At 34.9% G+C, this 21,685-nt stretch overlaps 1 pseudogene; it reads left to right on the top strand.

Annotated features, from left to right (window-relative positions):
* The first annotated feature begins 509 nt into the window (after positions 1 to 509).
* Positions 510 to 21,685, top strand: part of LOC115865926 (small nuclear ribonucleoprotein Sm D3 pseudogene) — a 33,902-nt pseudogene continuing 12,726 nt past the window's right edge.

Genomic DNA, 21,685 nt, shown 5'->3' with positions numbered 1-21,685 from the left:
AGTGGGTCAAACACAGTGAGTCAATAGTATATAGATAATTATATTTATGTGTCCTTGATATTTAATATGCATAGAGCACAACTTGTTTTGTTTATCCAGTCACTATTTGATGAATATTGCATTAAATCTAGTTCTTAACAATTATAAATAGTGCTTCTATGAGCATTCACATAAAAGTCTTTGTGTTGAAATAAGTTTTCTTTTCTCTTGGAAAATGTCCTAAGAGTGAAAATGCAGAGTTATATAATAAATAATTGTTTAACAGGAAAAGACTCTGCCAATCTACTTTCAAAATGGCTATACAGCTTTGCCTTCCAAACAGCAATGTATGAGAATTCTAGCTGTCCCAAGAGAGGGAAGAGACAATATACAGGTTGGCAGAAAATACTTGCAAATCAAATATTTTAACAGGGCTTAGTGTCCAAAATATATAAAGAGTTCTTAGATCTCAACGAAAGAAGACAAATAAGCCAATCAAAAAACTGTAGGTCAACTCTCTTCCCACCAAGATGTCTATCGTTGTGCCATTTAAAGCCCTACACGGGGCCGAGGGCCACGTCAGGACAGGTGAGACAAACACCAGCAAGGTGTATAAAGGTAAGCTCATTGAGGTGAAGCACAGCATGGACAGGTAGCTGTCCAACATCACAGTCCAAAGACAGCCTAGTGGCACAGCTGGAGCAGGTGTACATCCATGGCAGCAAAATCTGCCTTCCGATTTTGCCTGACATGCTGAAAAATGCACCCATGTTAAAGAACATGAAAAATACAAACCAAGGCTCTGGGGCTGGCCAGGGAAAAACTGCTATTCTGAAGGCCCAAGTGGCTATGGGAAGAAGAGAGAGGAAGGGGATATGGAAATATCTTCCAGAAGCAAAGACAATTTTATCTCTGGAATGGAACTTCGCCCTTATTTTTGCTTGTAGGTTATCTGGGTTCCAGGGTGGAGGTGGGGCTACATGCTTATGTATATGTCCTAGGTGTTTGTTTGTTTGTTTTTGACATCTTTCTCTTTAGGTCAGGGGAAATGTTTAACTAAATAAATATGGGTGTTTTTTTTTTTCTGAGAAAAAAAAGATGAAGTTGGTCAAAAAGTGAAAATTCCAGTTATAAGATACATAAGGACTAGGTATATAATGAATAATGTGACAACTATAGCTAACACTGACGTACGATGCATAGGAAAGCTGTTAAGAGAGTAATTTCTAAGACTTCTCATCACCAGGGGAAACATTTTTTCTCTTTTCTTTCTTTTCTTTTTGTTGTATCTATATGAGAAGATGGATGTTAGCTGAACCTATTGTGGTAATCCTTTCACAGTATATGTAAATCAAACTATCATGCTATATGACTTAAACTTACACAGTAATATATGTCAATTGTTTCTCTATAAAACTGGAAAAAATAGGCAGAGGACTTGTATAGACATTTTTTTTTAAAGATATACAAAGAGTCAACAAGAACATGAAAAGATTCTCAGTATTATTTGTCATTAGTGAAATGCAAATCAAAATGACAGGGAGATACCACTTCACATCCACAAGAGTAGCTATAATAATAATAATAATAGAAATGAAACATTACTGCTGGCACTGTTGAAACAGTTTTTAGCAGTTTCTCAAAAAAATTAAATGCAGTATTACCATCTAACCCTGCAATTCCACTCTTAGCTTATATACCAAAAGAATTAAAGACAGGTAGTCAAACAAATACTTGTACATGAATGTTCATGGAGGCACTATTTGCTTTAGCCAAAAGGTGAAAACAATCCAGATCTTCATCTACAGATGAGTGGATAAAGATCATGTGGTATATACATCCAATGTAATATTATTCAGCATAAAAAGAATGAAGTGCTGATACATGCAACAATGTACATGAACCTCAGAAATATTTTGCTAATCTCAAAAAAAGCCACACATAAAAGGTCACATATTGTGTTATTGCATTTATATAAATATCCAAAATAGGTAAAGCCATAGATAGAGACAGAAAGCAGATTAGTGGGCTTCCCTGGTGGCGCAGTGGTTGACAGTCCACCTGCCGATGCAGGGGACGCGGGTTCGTGCCCTGGTCCGGGAAGATCCCACATGCCGTGGAGCGCCTGGGCCCGTGAGCCATGGCCGCTGAGCCTGCGCGTCCGGAGCCTGTGCTCCGCAGCGGGAAAGGCCACAGCAGTGAGAGGCCCACGTACCGCAAAATAAATAAATAAGTAAAATAAAAAATTTAAAAAAAAATTTAAAAAAGAAAGCAGATTAGTGTTGCCAGGGGCTGGGGCAGGGGGCGGGCGGGGGTGGTCGATGAGGAACTTAAAAGGTATGGGTTTTTCTTTGGAGGTGATGGAAATATTTCCTACACAACCTACATAGAGGTGGTGGTTTTACAACACTGTGAATGTATTAAATGTCACTGAACTGTGTATTTTAAATGGCTAGTAATTTGTTCACAGAGTGATGGTCTTATGTTTACCACAGCAAGAGAGGGCAAGCCCGAATGCTCAAGAACATTTGAATCTTATGCCAGCATCATGTTTGCCAAAGTCCTATTCAATAAAGCAAGCCATCTGACTAGGCTACATTCAAGGGGTGAGAAAATAGAATCCAGATCTTGATAGAAGGAACTGTAAACTCACTTTGCCAAGGGGTGTGCGTACAGGGATGCGAGGAAGTATTGTGGCCATTGTTTTAATCCACCCGCCACAGTAAAGTGTTTTCTCCCAAAATAAATATCATAATTGCAATACAAATAAAGTAAACGTTTATAACTAAAATGCAATGCTATGAAATAAATGCCTATAATACTACCTACTGTTTATATATTATTTTCATACCATACTCAAATGAGATAAATAATTATGTTATTTGAGCAATTTTGCTAACACGTTATTACGTATAAACAAATCAAAAAAATCAAATCTGTGAATTTAAGCAATTTAAGCCAACCCAGCATTAATCTTTCCTCAACCTAGCCTTCTCCCTTCTGCACATCACATGTCGCTAGCCATCTGGAAGTGAAGTGGGTCAGTGAACTCTGGAAAATAATCAGAAGCTAAGTTGACAATATAGTAGTTAAGATGTTTAATTTTGTGTGCCAACTCAACTGACATCCTCTGTCTCTTAGCCCAAGGAATTCAAAAGTTGTTCTTAGTAACTCTGTGAGAACTGAAGCACCTGACAATTAACTAAGTACTCAGGTATTTTAGGATTTAATGGGTGGAGCAGTTTCCTGAGAATCCACATGTGTAAGCCAGGTTATCTTTCTCTCCCAGATTTTTTTTTATGCTTTGAGTTTTAAAAATTTCTCCAGGCTCTAGTAACTTGAGTGAAAGTGGCATGTCCTGAAACCTAGTTTGTTGCCAGAGATCTACTTTCAATCTTGTATCTAACAGCAGTTTGCTTTGGGGTTTTGTTGTTTTATTTTTGCACGTGTTTGTTTATGTTTCCTCCCTTCCCCCTTCCCTCCTTCTTTCCCTCCCTCCCTTCCTCCCTTCCTTCCTTCCTCTTTCCTTACTTTCTTCTTTTCTTCCTTCTTTCTCTCTCTCTCTTCCTCCCTCCCTTCATTCCTTCCAGCCTTCTTTCCATTGCTTGCTTTCCTGAAAGCATTTAAGTGAATTCTAAAGGTTTATGCATCACTTAGCCAATTCAGCCTTGGTGAGATACCCCAGAATAAACCCCTCTGTGATTTCATGGCTGCTTTTGTTTTTTTCCAAGAATATTGTTGTAGAAAGAGGCTGAATGACTTCTATTTTATTTTCCAACTTCTTCCCTGCAATCTTTAAATGAGCGTGCAACTGGAAACAAAAATACTAAAAAATATTCTCACAGTAGTAGACCTTTTTAGAATACTCTATTACAAAGTATGATCTGTAGAACTCCTTGTCACCTAGCTTCCATTTTTTAAATATGGAAATCCCTGATCATCCAGCCAAATGATTAGTCACTCTTCACATACTGACATATATCCACACCTCTTGTCTCTCCTTCCAGGCAAAGAGAACAGGCATACAATACTTAAAGTTTTAGCAATTGGAAAGATATCCTTTTCTCTCTCTCCTTCAGACTACATCTGAGGGAGCTGTCTACTGCAGCAGTTTTGGTGGGTGACAGTATATCTTGCAGAGCCAACTAAGTTTGAAATTTTAAAGCTGTGCATGTCAGCTGAAAGGAAGGTGGCAATACAGCAGAAGTAAGATACTGGAACGATCAGTTGTCAGCTCAGGCAAGTATTCGTGTATTCAGGAGTTCTGGGAGCCTTTCCCTCTATGTAACTAGTATGCCAGTTCTACTTGGTAATGATATATTGCTAGCCACAAATACCTTTATTGTTTGAAACGTCCAAAGAAATGCAGTTTTTGAAAAGCAGCTTAGACTTTAAGGCCCTGTGGAGATCAATCAAAGAGGGAGACTGTGATCCTCAAAGAGAAAATAGTTATTTGAGAAAAAGGGCATGTTTGTGCTCCAAAACTACAGTGGTCTTCTGTGTAATTCTCCAATTAAACCTTGCTACTTCCTCCAGAGAGAATCTGAATTTTCCACTTGTTGATTCAAATGTCAAGCAATAGAGCTGTTTTTTATGCAGACAGGACAGTGGAGACTCTTTCTCAACTCTGAGATCGCTTAAACCAGGCAGCCTTACAGTTTTCTACAATAAATAGGGTGGGGAAGTGATTTCTAAATGTGCCAAACTATTTCTTTTAAAATCCCGAAGGCCCAACATGTTTTTACATTTTGCCCAGTACACTGGATTCAAAGTTTAGAAAACTTTCATTACTTTCATTTTGGAAGGATGTCACAGTAAGCCCCAGACCGCTGGATTCCCAGAAACTTCAATGAAGGGAAAGTCCATGCATTTTGAAAGAGCTTTGCTTCCACTCTTTGGAAAGCATATCTCTTTTATAATTATGGTGAAATATATATTAAAAGAGAATATGTTTAAAGAAAAATAGTAAATAAACACCTCTGTACTGAACAATGCCAGTACTTCTTTCCTTCTGCGTGACCCTCCTTGATTACATGTGCTTTCTCCTTCCAAAGAAGACAAATGTACTGAATGTTATTAATTTTTCCCTTTCAGTGTTTGGATGTTATCACTTATGAATCCATTCTATATAAACTGTTTAATTTTACTCTTTTTGTAAATGGAAACTACTATATATATTATGTATTACATAATATTATACATATATGTATTCTGTGACTCTTTTTCACATTTAAGAGATTCATTAAAAAAAGAGATTCATTAATATTAATGCATATAAATACCATTTATTTATTTTACCCACTATATTTTATTATACATGTGCATACAGTATGTTTATCCATTTTACTGTCCATAAACATTTGGATTTGTTTCACATTTTCCTGAATAAGTTTACTATCCCCTGTTACACAGTGAAGAAACAACCAAAGAATGTAATTATTAGATTATAAGATTCAAAGTTACTAGTTAGTGCCAAAATGTGGATTACTCTACAACCTATACAGGTTCAGAAATTGTTGGAAATTATACTGTTTACTTGACTACAGGTGTGAAATGGATTTCTCATTGTAAATTTAGTTTGCATTTTCTGATTATTAATAAGCTTGAGTGAATTTTTAAATATTAATGGACCACTTTTTTCTCTCCTGAGAAATGTTATATTAATTATTGTCATTTTTTTCTTATTGTATATTTTATTTTTTAAAATAATTTCCACATATATTTGGTATACTATATATTTGGTATAGTATATTTGGTATACTAATCAGGTACAAATATATTTCCCCTTCTCCCAGTATGTGGCTTGACTTTTGATCAACTTAAGATCTTATTTTAATAAATCAATTATTCCTTTCATCATTTGTTCTGTGTGTCTTATTGAAGCAATTCTTCCTTACTCCAGAAAGGAATTATTAAAGAAACAGAAAAACTAAATCTAAATTTTATATAGAAGAATAGTCTTTTCTCAGGATAGACAAATAGACAAACGAAATGCGATGAATGTTCCAAAATTAGAATGAATTTAAAGATTGTTTTCACAAAACAGACATTTAGTAATACTGAGACTTCTAATCCAGACATGGTATATTTCTGCATTTGCTTATATTTCAATCACCGTATTCTCCATAATAGTCTTGCATGTATTGAATTACAATTTTTTATACATATTTAATGACATTTTTTTTTTAGATTTAGATATATATCCTAAAATATACCCCTCCACACACACACACACACACACACACACACACACACAATGTATGTAGGTATGTATCTATCTAAATATGTTTTTCAATTTTTTTTTTTTTTTTTTTTTTGCGGTACGTGGGCCTCTCACTGTTGTGGCCTCTCCCGCTGTGGAGCACAGGCTCCGGACGCACAGGCTCAGCGGCCATGGCTCACGGGCCTAGCTGCTCCGCGGCATGTGGGATCCTCCGGGACCGGGGCAAGAACCCGTGTCCCCTGCATCGGCAAGCAGACCCTCAACTACTGAGCCACCAGGGAAGCTCTCAAATGGTATTCTTTAAACTTTACTTACTACTTATTGCTGGCATATAGAATTGCAAATCAACTCAATTTTAATTATAAATTTTGTATTCAGCAGTATTGCTAAACAAATTTATTATTTCCAGATTTTTAAAATTTATTTTTAATTTTTTAAATTAGTTCCAGTTTTTTTAAGTTTTTAAACATTTAATTTTCTTTTCTTTTTAACATCTTTATTGGAGTATAATTGCTTTACAATGGTGTGTTAGTTTCTGCTTTATAACAAAGTGAATCAGCTATACAGATACATATATCCCCATATCCCCTCCCTCTTGCGTCTCCCTCCCACCCTCCCTATCCCACCCCTCTAGGTGGACACAAAGCACTGAGCTGATCTCCCTGTGCTATGTGGCTGCTTCTCACTAGCTATGTATTTTACGTTTGGTAGTGTATATATGTCCATGCCACTCTCTCACTTCATCCCAGCTTACCCTTCCCCCTCCCCGTGTCCTCAAGTCCGTTTTCTACATCTGCATCTTTATTCTTGTCCTGCTCCTAGGTTCTTCAGAACCTTTTTTGTTTTTTAGATTCCATATATATGTGTTAGCATATGGTATTTGTTTTTCTCTTTCTGACTTACTTCACTCTGTATGACAGACTCTAGGTCCATTCACCTCACTACAAATAACTCAGTTTCATTTCTTTTTATGGCTAAGTAATATTCCATTGTATATATGTGCCACATCTTTATCGATTCATCTGTCTATGGACACTCTATGTAGACAATTTTATCAAATGCAAATAATGAATGTTTATTTACATATTTTTTCAATTATTAACATTTTTTATTCCATTACAATGTACTAACCATAGCCCTAGAAAAAACATAAATAGCCCTAAAAAAACATAAAAACATAAATAATGTCATTATCTTTTTCAAAATCTTAAGAAAGTGCTTTTGACATTCCCATTATTATGTAATTAGGTAGAGATTTTTTAGATGTACTTTATTTGATTAGTCTTTATTCATAGTTGCTATTAAGATAGGTTGTTGAATTTTATCAAAACATTTTAATCCCATATATAATAAAATTAAAGATAATGTAGTGATTTCAATAACAGATTTTCTAGTGCTGAAATTCTACTACATACTTGGAGAAAATCTATATGGCTGAGATGTATTCTCTTCTGTGTATAAACTGTGAGATTTGGTTAAATAACTTGTTAAGGATTTTGACATCTGTGATTATCAGTAAATTTAATTTTAAATATTTCTTTCCCATAATGTCCTTTAATGGTTTTGATACCATGTGTACTAGTCTCATTGAGGCTATCTTAGGAAGGTGTGGTACTTTCCTTTGTAAGAGTTTGTGTACAAGTGGAGTTAACATTTCCTTAAATGTTTGATGAAATATGCCTGTAAATCCTTCTAGGAGCCTGATATTTTCTTGGTAAAAAGTTTTTAACTACTAATTCTATTTGTTTAATTACTATAAGCTTGTTCAGATTCTACAATTCTCGGTATGTCAGTTTGTTAAGTTGTAAATTTATCGTAATTTTCCATCTAGTTTATTTACATTTTTTAATATATTGCCTATAATTATTCACAATATGCACTTTTCTATTTAATTTTGGTAGCATTGATTGTCATATCCCTTTTTATAAAAATTGTATGTTTGTCTTCTCTCTTTTTTCCCTTAATCACTTAGACAAAATTGCCTATATCATTTCTTTTATGAAATAAATGAATTTTCACTTAATTTTTATTATTTTTTCTTTTGGCTTTCTGTCAGCATATTTTGCCTTAAGTATTTGAACTTTGTAGCTCATATGTTTCGCTAATTATCTTGATGCTGCCTTCTCTGAAAATTGATCATTTAGCGTTAAAAGCTCCCTATACATAATGCTTCAGCTGTATCCCACAAGTTGTGATAGCTATTCTTTTAACATTCATTTATAAATCAGTTACAGAAATTGCTTTCATTTATTTCTAAATCAAGTAAATTATACTGAGTGTGAGAATATTGTGCTGTCATGGTGGATATGTCTGTTTCATTCAACAAACATTTATAGTGCTTACAGTGGGCTAGGTTCTGGGGCTACAACAGTGAACAAACACTGGGAGACAATGATTCCTGCCCTCATGGGACTATTGTAATAGAGAGAGATACAAAATAAAAATACTAGAAGAAATAAAATATATCATTGTTAGAAGTCAGTACTTTCAATGAGACAAACAAATAGATAAGGTGAATGGGTGGAGCCTGCTGGTCAAGAAGACAGGTTTGTAATTACTCAGAGTAGACCTTGCTGACGATGTGATATAATCTGTGAAGATGACAGAGTGAGCCATTTGTTTCTATGAGTGAAGGTCTTTTGAATCAAGAAAAAACACAGTGCAAAGGCCCGAGGCTTGAGTATACCAGGCATATTTCAAAGAGGTCACTGTGACTGAAATAATCACCAAGATGGAAAGTAATTAAAAGGGACTTAGGAAAAAGAAAAGGATGATTGTCCCACAATGTTGGTGTTTTGATTTTTTTTTTTTTTTTTTTTTTTTTTTTTTGGTACGCGGGCCTCTCACTGTTGTGGCCTCTCCCGTTGCGGAGCACAGACTCCGGATGCGCAGGCCCAGCAGCCATGGCTCACGGGCCCAGCCGCTCTGCGGCATGTGGGATCTTCCCGGACTGGGGCACGAACCCGTGTCCCCTGCATCGGCAGGCGGACTCTCAACCACTGCACCACCAGGGAAGCCCTTGGTTTTGTTTTTTTTTAGCAGGGGATCACACTAGATGATATGATAAAATAGATGAAAAACTATCATGGCGCCTAACCAGAATCTCAAAGCCAGGAAACCAGAGGGAATATGGAGAAAATGGCCATTTGCAAGAAATCCCCAGGTCTCCTAAGTTTTTAGCAATACAAAGGGATTTTTTATAGATCTGGAAGGTTTGAATTTTGAGAGCAGAGCTAGAGCCACAGAAATAACTATTTATTAGCCTCTTATCTGGTATGTATTTTAACCTATTCTACCTCAAAAAGTTGACCTGGGGAACATCAGTTCTTTGTTTTTGTATATCATCACTTTATATACTTAACAATGCGTCTTGCCCACAGGCAATCAGTACAAATTATTTTATTGAAACTATCATTTGTTAGGAATTTTTGAGGGGTTGAATTCCTCATCAATTATATGATGCTCTGCAGAAAAATATAGTCCAACCCATCTGAAAGGGATGCAAAATCATTCACAAATATTATATTATAAACTAAAGCCAACAAAACAGTCTAAAAACAACTCAAGTGTCTGTAATAATTCTTAGCTTTAGATTTCTCATTTTTAATTGGAATTCAAATGATTTTAAAAGCTAACTGACAAAACTGTTTGGGGGGTCAATTAAATAATGTGCAATAAATGCTTTTATAACCTTTTGGTAATATACTTATTACCAAGTTATTTTTAAGTGACTACAGTAAGCTTTTAATATAAAAATATTTTAAAGTATTTTTTAACCTCACCATATCTTTCAGGACTAAGGTATGGGGTGTCTACAACTTCATTGCTATTACTAATGAGATTATCCCAGAATTTATAATAGTAATTTTTTCAGTTTTGAGTTAAACTAATCAGTGCAGTATTTTTTAAAATAAATGTTTCAAATTTCAATTTTATATACTTAAAAAACATTGCATAAAGCCAAAGAGCATATTTTGTGCAAATTTAAATCCAGGACTTAAGAATAAAGTGATATAATAAAGATGTGGAATCATGACTAAAAAAAGAAAGATTGAACTAAAAAAATTATGTATATACTGAATTGGAAAGTCCTTCAGTGTGCTGGTTATTTTCCATCTAGTGTACTCAGAGCTTTCTCTGTATCCACCTGACTACTATGGCCTGAATCTTAAGCTCTCTTGTCCTTGAACGCTCAGATTCTACTGAAGGGAGGTGCTGGCCAGAGATTGCAAAACAGCAGTAGTGAGGGAATGGCTGTTTATCCCACTCCCTTGTCATATATACACCCAAGTCTTCCCTCTCCACATGATCTTACTTTTTGGTATGGCTGTTTTATTTAATCATGGCCAAGGTTCCTCTCCTGAAGCCCCTTCTCTGCTGGCCATAGTGCTTGCTGGGTTCTATTAAAATCACTCCCTCCTCTTGCCCCTACGAACTTGGAGAACTAACAACTTCCTGATGTTGCTGATCCCATCCCTTCTGGTTGTTTGAACTCTGCCCACTTCCCTGTAAAAGATCTTTGCTATTAGTTCTTTAAAAGTGGCATCTATTTCCCATCAGTATCTTAACCAATACATCTTACTTGGATGGGTGATTCCTAAACATGGTTGCCATTCAGAACATTTGGGAAGCTTTGAAATAACACAGATGTTAAAATTTACATTAAGAAAATGATGAACCCTACTTCCAGGCCAAATGAATCAGAATCGCCAAGGGTAGGGCTTGTATATAGATATCTTTTTAAAGTTTCTCTATGTACTATCAGGGTTGAGAAAACTTGCTCTAAAGTTTGGAGTCTCAAGCAGACTAAGATCCTTGGTATATTAACTCAGAAGAGAAACCTGAAATCTAAATCCTCCTTCTCTCGGCATTCATTTTATCCATTAAACATGCTTTATTTTCACTTTGAGTAAATATAAATGTGTCAATTATCAACAGATATGTAGGAGAGATAATATAAAGGTAAGATTTATCATGAAGTATTGTAGCTAATTATTAGAAAGATGAAAATTCAGCAGGTTCTACGCTTCATAATATAGAACAGATATTAATATGCTGTATGTTGTAGCAGCCACTCAAATATGTTTTTAAGAGTGATTGAATCTAAAAGGCATAGGAGTATTAAACGTGTTAGTCACTATTGGGCCTCGTATTCATTAAGTTAATTAACCTGGTTATGTTCAGAATTTTACTATCAAAAGATGACACATGAGATAGTGTCTGGGGCTGAATATCATTTCAGCAGCACGTTTGTCTTTGTCCCTCACCTTTTCAATGTATAACTTTCATGTTCAGTCAATCACATATGCAGATATTATGTGTGTACCTACTATGCAGTATTCCATTCATGTTTGCGTTTCACATGTCTCTTGGTATTAACCCTTTCTTTTTTATCTGCCAGTGCTGATAATATGATTTTGTGTTATATGCTCATTGAGGATAAAACCATGCCTATTTCTGTTGCTATGCATATCACTTTACAGCGTCTGAAATATATTAAATTCAAGCATCAGTTACTTATCAATCTTATTTCGACCGAATAACTTCCTGTATTTGGAGTGCAATAGATATTTTATATATATGGCATGAGCAGTATAGATTTTTAAATACATAATCATTAAAAATATATCTGGAAGGAAGTATCTTTGAGTAGAATAATAAATTATCAATTTAAAATTTGCAGTATTTAAACAATTTTCCTCAAAGAAGAATATAGCAACATTGCATTAGACGTACCCTTCAGAGAGTCTAAAATGCTCTAATGCCAGAAGTTTCATGTTACCGTCAAAATGTCCTAAGAATCAGAGAAGATTCATCTCCGCAAAAATATTCCAGAAAAAAAACACTGTGTGAATAGGGATCTTGTCTGAATTGTTCAAAATTAAATCTCCTGCATCTACAAAAGTTCTTTAAACAAGCAAACAAAAAATGAATGTTTGCTGACAATGATAAATGAATAGATTAATTAATTAGTGGAAAATGCCAGTCATGAATATAGATAGATATGGAAAAGACAAAAAAACAAATAAACATAATTTCACATATATAAATTATAGGATACACTGAACCTTTTCCATGTATTATCTTGCATAACAACTTATTTAAAGGCACTGGAAGCAATATGGTAATGAATTTAGGTGGCTGATCCAAAAAATATTTTCCCTCTAAATGTACTATTGCACCTTCTATATTTTACCAAAACAACATATGCATAGCTCTATGCTAGTCTAACTATGGTGCCATTATCTGATTAATTCTTCACCTCTACCACTAGATTATGAGAATTCTTACACCAGAAATCCTTTTTTTTTTTTAAGTTATAAACAGTGTAGTCTCTGGTGTTCTAGTGCCTGGATTCAAATTGTACTCTGCTCCTGATTAGCTGTGTAACCCTGCTGAAGTAAGCTGTTTAATTTATTTAACCCTCACTGTGCTCTCCTCTAGAGTGGGCATAACATTAGCACATACCTCAGACAACTTAGCAAGATATATCATGACAAATAAGTGTCAAGCTTTTAACTCAGTACTATAGTAAGCATCCAATAAAGTTGGCCATTATTATTATTATGCCCCCTACCATGGCAGTGTTTAGCACATAATGGACACTAAAAATAGTTTTCTTAAACAAGCAATTGAATGAAGGAATGAAGGAATGACATCAGACCTGAAATCCCAACCCAGGAATCATTAAAGGATCAGACACCAAAGACAATGATAGTGTTTCTTGAAGGTCCATGTCACTGTGTCCTTATTCCTGGGAGCTGCATGGAACGTCTTTGTTCCCTAAAGTGGTGATTCTGAATTGGAAATCAGTATATCATAATTTTACTTAATCTGTTCTTTGATACCTATTTTAGGACCAAAAAGGAATGTGTGGTCATGATAATGAGAAGAAATATAAAATCTTGATCAAAGCAAGAGATGGACTATAGCTTCTTGGCAAGGAAAAGAGGGTAGAGTTGAGACTGGATATTTAGTAGCACACAGGTGGTTTGTGTAGGTGTCTTTGTTACTTGATTTAGAATACAGCTGGGCTCCTGGGATGCAAAGACATAAATACCCTTGGGAGGGATTGCATAAGATTTAGCTAAGAAAAAATGTAAGTGCTTATTTATCATTTTGACAGGTTATGTTATTTTTTGAAGGAAATTATACATTGGTACCTGTAATCTAAATATGAATGATCGTAAATAATAAACAAAATATTTGATTTAAAGCACAGTTATTTCAAGTTCTAGAGAATAATAGAATTAATTTTCTTGCAACATAATCTCCTTGTTTTCTCTGTAAATATGTGTATGAGTTTATTGATTCATGGCAAAATTGCCTATATTAGCTTCCAATAAGTTGAACATCTAAGTCTATGGGGAATTTTAAGTACAGAGCAAACACCATAGTTCTCCGATGGTTATAAACTGTTATGGAATGTTGGTACTGTCTTGAGACTTTTGGTCCTCTGGCAAGCAATTAAGATTGTATTTTAAGAATAAATTGTATCAAAGAAATTAGTACAAAAAGAGAAGTCGTAACAGAATTAAAAAGGATGAATCATGGCAAGGGTTGGGAGGAGGGCTTTCATTAAACAATAAATACAAATGGTAGTTAAGAAACTTTGAAGACAAACCTACTTTTACTACTTACAGAATATATTTCATAGATTCACCTGAGGATATAAAACTGATGAATTTCCCTCTGGGCTTATCCTTGAATAACAAAAAAGAAGTGAATTTCCATTTCCACAAGAGATACTGCAAAATCTTGTTATTTTTTTTTCACATCACAGTAAATTATTCTTTGATCTTAGCTGCGTAATATCCTTGTGATTGTCATTAGTTCTTTTTAAAAAGTGCCTCTCCACACATGGGTAATTGAGTCTAAATATTTGGAGTCAGTTTTTCACATTTAAACTCTGTCAAAATGCCTCTAGATATTAGCAAATAAATTTCATCCTTGCTGAATTAGTGGCAAAATCACTACCTTACTGTTATCATCTGGGAGCTCACAAAGATTCAGGCAGAAATTATTTTTAAGTAAGTAACAGCATTCGGGGCACAGAGTACTGATACAGGTTAGGCATGGGATGACATTTACTGGTTTCTATTGGTTTTCTTCTCAAGAGCTATGAAGTCAGTGAGATTTTGGTAAATGATGTTTGTCTCACACTGAGAGTATATATATTCCTTCAAACTACTGTTCCTCGTGTAGTGCTCATATCATTTAGATAAAAATTTCAGTTAAAAAACATCCTACGTTATCTAGCGCATCTGGCCCTTCTTTTTATTGTTGTTGTTCTAATTCTTATTCCTATTCTTGTTCTTGTTATTTTGGGAAGAAAAGTGATTGTTGCTTGTTTGTTTAATTATGTCAAGACATTTTTGAAATATGAGTTTTAGGAAACAAATCAGCAGTGAAATTGGAAGAATACAAAAATGGACCTTATATTTTACTTTCTTATATGAAAAAATTTATTATTACATTATAAATATTTTAATTTTTAATTATGATGCAGAATATCAGTGGGTTATATAAAGTTTTAAAGTATTCAGTCATATAAGACACCATCTGAATTTTTGAATAATACTTAAGTAAAATAGAATCATTTCAATTGTGGTATTTTAAAATCAAATCCACCATGGACAATATATTAGGATTTTTAAAATCTATTAAAAACTTACAAAAGCAATTAAAAACTTGGTTACAGTAACAGATAAATCTCTTTCATTTTCATGGAATCTCTAATTTCTAATAAACAATCTGGAGCCCTTTACTGCTTTTCCTGTTTAGTTTCATATCTCACCTTTGGAGTATTGACACCTTATTTGGAGTCAGCAGATGTTCATTTGATTTTCCTTCCCTATCTAGGTGCTCCATCTTCCTCCTTTATAATGTAAAGACCCAGCTCATTCTTCACTTGTCATATTATGTTATTCCTTGCCCTCTACTTCTCCCTATCTCTGAATTGCTGTGCCCTAATTGTTTCCTGCCTATCATGCTGCCCTAATTTTTAACAGCTTATTTTACTGTCCTGTTTCTTTGGAGCTAAATCCTTTTGTCCTTCATCCATCTTTTCATTTGAATGTGTAGGTGCATGAACACATTTATTTTGGGATCAAAAAATTGAAAAGAACATGAAATGGTTACAAGGACACAAGAAAATACAAGATGATGTGTACCTTTCCTCTACTTTTTTCCCCAACATTTCTCTAATTTTATTATTTAAATAAAGGCACTAAATTTATAGAGCTCTCAAAGTACAGTATCTTTAGAAATATTTAGAATAATAAAGAAAACTGAAGTGCAAAGAACAAAAGAATGTGCTTTTCAATTATTTTATAGTCCAGGAAGTCACAGTGTCAAAAAATTAATGCACTGCGTTTTCTATTATTTCCTAAAGCAAACTCTGGCCAACTGAATTTAAAAGTCATTAAGGCCAACTTAAAGAGTTCAAGAGTAGGCTATTCAAAAAATATTATATAAATATTAACATAATTTTTATTTTATTAAATAAAATACTAAGAGTGATAAGGGACAAAGAGTAGTTAGAACTTAATTTAAATTTTAGAAATTTAGATATGACTGGGCCTAGTGGTGATTTGATTACAAATAGGAAACTTGACTCCTAGGCAGGACAATGGGTTGCACAAATGGCAAGAAAAGTTTACTAAAAAAATTTGGGCTTTAGAAATTCCTGACTCCAGATTGAGTTCTTTGGAATAAAGTATGTGGCTGGACTTTATTCCCCCATCTCTGTGATTCACATCCCAGAAAACAAACAAACACTAAGCAACGATAAAGTCAATATGAATATTTTGTTTGGTTCCATATTAAATTTTACTATCTGGGTTGATATTTTTTGAGCAATGATCCACTTAATGAAGTCATTCTTAGTATACTGACATGATCATACCCAATATTCCAGATCATAGGTCTGTAAACTTTATCTATAGAGGACCAGGTAATATATATTTTAGGCTTTGCAAGCTATCTGGTTTCTGTTGCAATTACTCACCAGGCCTTTGTGGCACTAAGGCAGCCATACACAATATCTAAACATAAGAGCATATTTGAGTTCCAATTAAATTTTATTTATGGACACCAAAATTTCAATTTCATATCATCTTCCTGTGTCACAAACTATTATTTTTGTTTTTTTATCTGACCTTTAAAAATGTAAAAATAACTCTGAGCTCGTGGACCATAGAAAAATTGTTCGTTCATCAGATTGGTCCAAAACACTGTTCTTTCCTGAGTGGGAAAATCATAATGTTAGTTAAACATAGGAGCATGGTTGGAAAACTCAGCAGGGTCTTCTACTAAAAACATAATTTTTAAAAAAAAATCAGACTGATTTTGTTCTTAGAAGTATACAGAGTATGGATAAGGCAGACATACTCATTGACAGTACATATTGTGTCAGGCACTCTTTAAATACATTGCAGGTATGCAAGCAGATGTGGCTACCACATCTGTGAGCTGGGGATTGAGAATAATAAGGCTAGTAGGAAAGGGTTCACTAACTTATCCAGGAACACTCAACTATTAGGTAATTGAACTCAGGGTTCTGATCCAAGCCTATTGGATTCTGAAGCCTAGGTTCATTCCGTTTACTATACTGAAATAAATTTAATGTTAAATAAAGAAAATATATGCAGTTTGATTCCTAAGTAATATACGATACTCCTTCAAAAAAGTCCGAGATCGATTAGGGCTGACAGCATTTCAGATATCATTATGCAGAAAAGGCTGCTGAGAAATTTCCCTTGCAAAGAAGATAAAAGCTTAGGGAAAAGGATGAAAGTATAAGCTTAGCCAAATCTACTCAATAAAACTTGACTTGCCCTTTTATGTTTAAGCAACTGAAGGCCACAGGGTGGTCTGAGTTCAAACCTGCTGCTTACCCCAAGTGAAAAGTGGTCTTTAGGAGTGAAGGAATCCTTTGTACTTCTACAAACCTTGTTTATGCAAGCAGAGGACTGCTCTTCTAGGAAACTGGCAAAAACTGACATTTTCTTAGTTTTGCTGGCTCTGCAAAACCTTGTGCACAGCTGTACTCAAACCCATTAGCTCAACCTTTCAGAAAATCCTCTCACAGAAATTGCTTAGAGGTACATAGGCTGGCAGTTGCTGTGTGTTTTGAGAGCTTTACCTGTCGGAAGCAGGCTCAGCATTCTTTTGCTTAATTGGTCTGTAGAGACTGGTCATTTTAGAGAAAGAAGTTCCACATCTCATAGAGAATGACATCTATCTCAGCCCATAATCAGCTAATTTAAAGAAAGGGAATACGAGTAACTCCAGTGGATGCTTACCCTCTGCTCTGTGTTGGGATGGGGCGAGAAGGCTGCAGAAAGCACATCAAGCAATGTAAAATTAAGGGGAAACTGGGACTAGAGAAGAACAGTTTTCAAAATACATGAAATCCATTACTTCAAAATCCAGGCATACAGTTACCTCTGAGCACATCAAAATACTACAGACCAGTGATTACAGACCACTGAACTGTTGTATTTCACATTTAGTTTAGCATTGTCTACCACACAGGGTGATTTTCCTAAGATCAATGAATTTTAGCAGTGGAAGATGATCAAAAGGATAGAGAAAATGGGACCTTGAATCATAAAGATGTGCCACATAATGCTTGAGGGAACAGAGACGGAAAATACACACTCACTTCCTGAGGCCCTGAGTCAGGTCCTTGTTAATGCACCTACTGACAATGTAACTTTGGGCAACTTACTTAACCTCTCAGGGCTTCTATTTCTTTAACCTAAAAAATCAAATTCAACTGAATTGTCTTACATGACAAAATACAGTTAAAAATCCTCATCTCCAATCTTACCTGTCTACTTTCTAAACCAAGGCTTTAATTTGTCATGAGCTTGGTGAAGGTGCATCCACAAGAGTTAATAGCCATGGATCAAACTACAGCTAGTCTTTGAATATGAAGAAAAAACCAAAAAAGCCCAGGAAATTACATTAAATAATATATCCTTAATGCTTTAAATATAACATTTAAATATTACTATTTGGAATTCAGAGTAAGAAATAGTCCTTAAATGCATTCTGGTGGCAAAACAGTAAGAATATGTCAAGATGACTGATAAGCAGTTATAATCTGAATATTACAAAAGGCTTTTATCATTCACCAAGTGGTTATTGAAAAGTCCAGAAACTATAATTCTATTTTATTTTACAGTGAACACTCTTTTGAAAAATAAACCCAATAAAAAATATAAACTTTTACAAAGAAAAGAAATATCAACAAGAACTGTCTAAAATATTTGACTGTTTCCTTCAAGTCTCATTTTAGAAAATATTATAAAAGCAAGTTAAAATAATAAAAGGATACTCAGAGAGATGTCTTTAAAAATAGAGCCAGAATTATTAAAAATTGAAATAACCAGATATATTTATAAAATTACATCATATAAGGGAATGATGATGACCATCATTTCAGATGAATCATGTGGTAAAAACTAATGCAACATAATACAGCAAATATGAAAGGGGAAAACTCAAGACATGCACTATTTAGCTAGACATTTGAGCATTTCAAAGGCAGAATAGGTGTTTAGAAAAATATCTGGATTATTACTTAATAGGCATACAAATTTTATTCTATTTCATCATGTGTATAAATAAGAATAGTCTACAATTAAAATAATATTCTACAGTTTGATATAAATTATGAGGAATATGTTTATATTTCAGTGATGCAAAGTGGCCTGATGTTATCAGATACAAAATAATGTAATGGCAGTGTAAAATAAACAATGATTGCAAAGAAAAGGTTTTCATAGTCATTTAATAATTTTTAAATTAGTAGTAGAATATCTTATTAGTCTCAAAGTTTAGATTAACATATGAAAAATAAATAAGCAAAAAGTGTGCAGGACAAAGCTAAAACAGGCAAGGAAGACTTTATTCAAGGCTATTGTATTGGAGGGGCCAGGAGATCATAAGCCATTTGAGTCTGCTAATTGGCCTTATACAACGGAAAAGTAAACTTTCTTTTATCTTCATGACTGGAGGTCCTTTTACAGCTTGGACCAAGGCAGCCACTGCAGTTAGGCTTTTACCCTCCCTCAGACTCAGGGAGATAGGGTGCCATCTTCCTTGATTACATTTCAAAGGGAAGGCTCAGGTCCTTGAGAAAGACCTGGGTAGTAAAACTGCCCAAAGGCTTTTTTTTTTTTTTTACATCTTTATTGGAGTATAATTGCTTTACAATGGTGTGTTAGTTTCTGCTTTATAACAAAGTGTATCAGTTATACCTATACATATGTTCCCATATCTCTTCCCTCTTGCGTCTCCCTCCCTCCCACCCTCCCACCCTCCCTATCCTACCCCTCTAGGTGGTCACAAAGCACCGAGCTCATCTCCCTGTGCTATGTGGCTGCTTCCCACTAGCTATCTATTTTACCTTTGGTAGTGTATGTATGTCCATGCCACTCTCTCGCTTTGTCACAGCTTACCCTTCCCCCTCCCCATATCCTCAAGTCCATTCTCTAGTAGGTCTGTGTCTTTATTCCTGTCTTACCCCTAGGTTCTTCATGACATTTTTTTTTCTTAAATTCCATATATATGTGTTAGCATACGGTATTTGTCTTTCTCTTTCTGACTTACTTCACTCTGTATGACAGACTCTAGGTCCATCCACCTCATTACAAATAGCTCAATTTCGTTTCTTTTTATGGCTGAGTAATATTCCATCGTATATAGGTGCCACGTCTTCTTTATCCATTCATCCGATGATGGACACTTAGGTTGTTTCCATCTCCGGGCTATTGTAAATAGAGCTGCAATGAACATTTTGGTACATGACTCGTTTTGAATTATGGTTTTCTCAGGGTATATGCCCAGTAGTGGGATTGCTGGCTCATATGGTAGTTCTATTTGTAGTTTTTTAAGGAACCTCCATACTGTTCTCCATAGTGGCTGAACCAATTCACATTCCCACCAGCAGTGCAAGAGTGTTCCCTTTTCTCCACACCCTCTCCAGCATTTATTGTTTCTAGATTTTTTGATGATGGCCATTCTGACTGGTGTGAGATGATATCTCATTGTAGTTTTGATTTGCATTTCTCTAATGATTAATGATGTTGAGCATTCTTTCATGTGTTGTTGGCAGTCTGTATGTCTTCTTTGGAGAAATGTCTCTTTAGGTCTTCTGCCCATTTTTGGATTGGGTTGTTTGTTTTTTTGTTATTGAGCTGCATGAGCTGCTTATGAATTTTGGAGATTAATCCTTTGTCAGTTGCTTCATTTGCAAATATTTTCTCCCATTCTGAGGGTTGTCTTTTGGTCTTGTTTATGGTTTCCTTTGCTGTGCAAAAGCTTTTAAGTTTCATTAGGTCCCATTTGTTTATTTTTGTTTTTATTTCCATTTCTCTAGGAGGTGGGTCAAAAAGGATCTTGCTGTGATTTATGTCATAGAGTGTTCTGCCTATGTTTTCCTCTAAGAGTTTGATAGTTTCTGGACTTACATTTAGGTCTTTAATCAATTTTGAGCTTATTTTTGTGTATGGTGTTAGGGAGTGATCTAATCTCATACTTTTACATGTACCTGTCCAGTTTTCCCAGCACCACTTATTGAAGAGGCTGTCCTTTCTCCACTGTACATTCCTGCCTCCTTTATGCCCAAAGGCTTTTAAAAAGTTTTAAATATCAAAAGGGCAGAGAAGAACTTTGCAGTTACAAGTTTTCTAAAATAAATTCTGTAAGAAAAGGGAGGTCAGAGGTCTAGATGCAGGAAGCAGGTTCTCTAAAAGTTTAGTCAAGCTGAGAAGAATCTTAAGGTCTTCTTGGTGAGTCCAGGTAGTAACAAAGTGTTAATTTTTTCCCCAGAATCCATTATTGCTATATCAATAGTTACACCTTTAAGAGAACTACAGTAGACTGATAGCAACTCTGAGAGTCAGCAGGCGAGGCAGTGTGTGGTAGAGACTAGACCAGGGTCAGCACAGTGACAGGTTCCAGAAGTCAGTTTTGATTAAGAAAGGCATCAATAGCTCAATAAATCAGAGGCAGACATGGCTAAGCAGGTAAAGATTAAAAGCAAAATTATTTAATTAATTAAAAGTAGTTTAGAGCTAGTAGATTAGAGATAGACAAATGTGGAACTAGAAGAGCTGAAAGTTATAAGCAGATGATTCAATAATTGGCACACATCCCTGCAATGATTTTTATTTTTAAATACTAGCAGCTATTTCTAGAACCGCTATGTTCTTTGGGAGAACTCCACGGACCACACGCATACATGTGGTTGCCCAAACCTTGAAAATCATCTACATACTGACCGAGGTATTTAATCTTGTAATGGCTGAAATGCCACTACTTTTGATAGATATCGGCCTCCTCAAAATTTCCTACCCCCAAAACTCTCTTAGAGAGTATGAGAGCTAGATTGAAAAAGAAGGTACCCTGTGTCACATAATCCTACTCTACCCAGAGGTTTATGCCATGTAAATTCGTTTCCCAAACTGG

This window comes from Globicephala melas, chromosome 5, assembly GCF_963455315.2.
Source record: "Globicephala melas chromosome 5, mGloMel1.2, whole genome shotgun sequence".
Classification (NCBI taxonomy): domain Eukaryota; kingdom Metazoa; phylum Chordata; class Mammalia; order Artiodactyla; family Delphinidae; genus Globicephala; species Globicephala melas.
The sequence above is the reverse complement of the archived record's forward strand: the minus strand, read 5'-3'. Positions and strand labels throughout refer to the sequence as shown.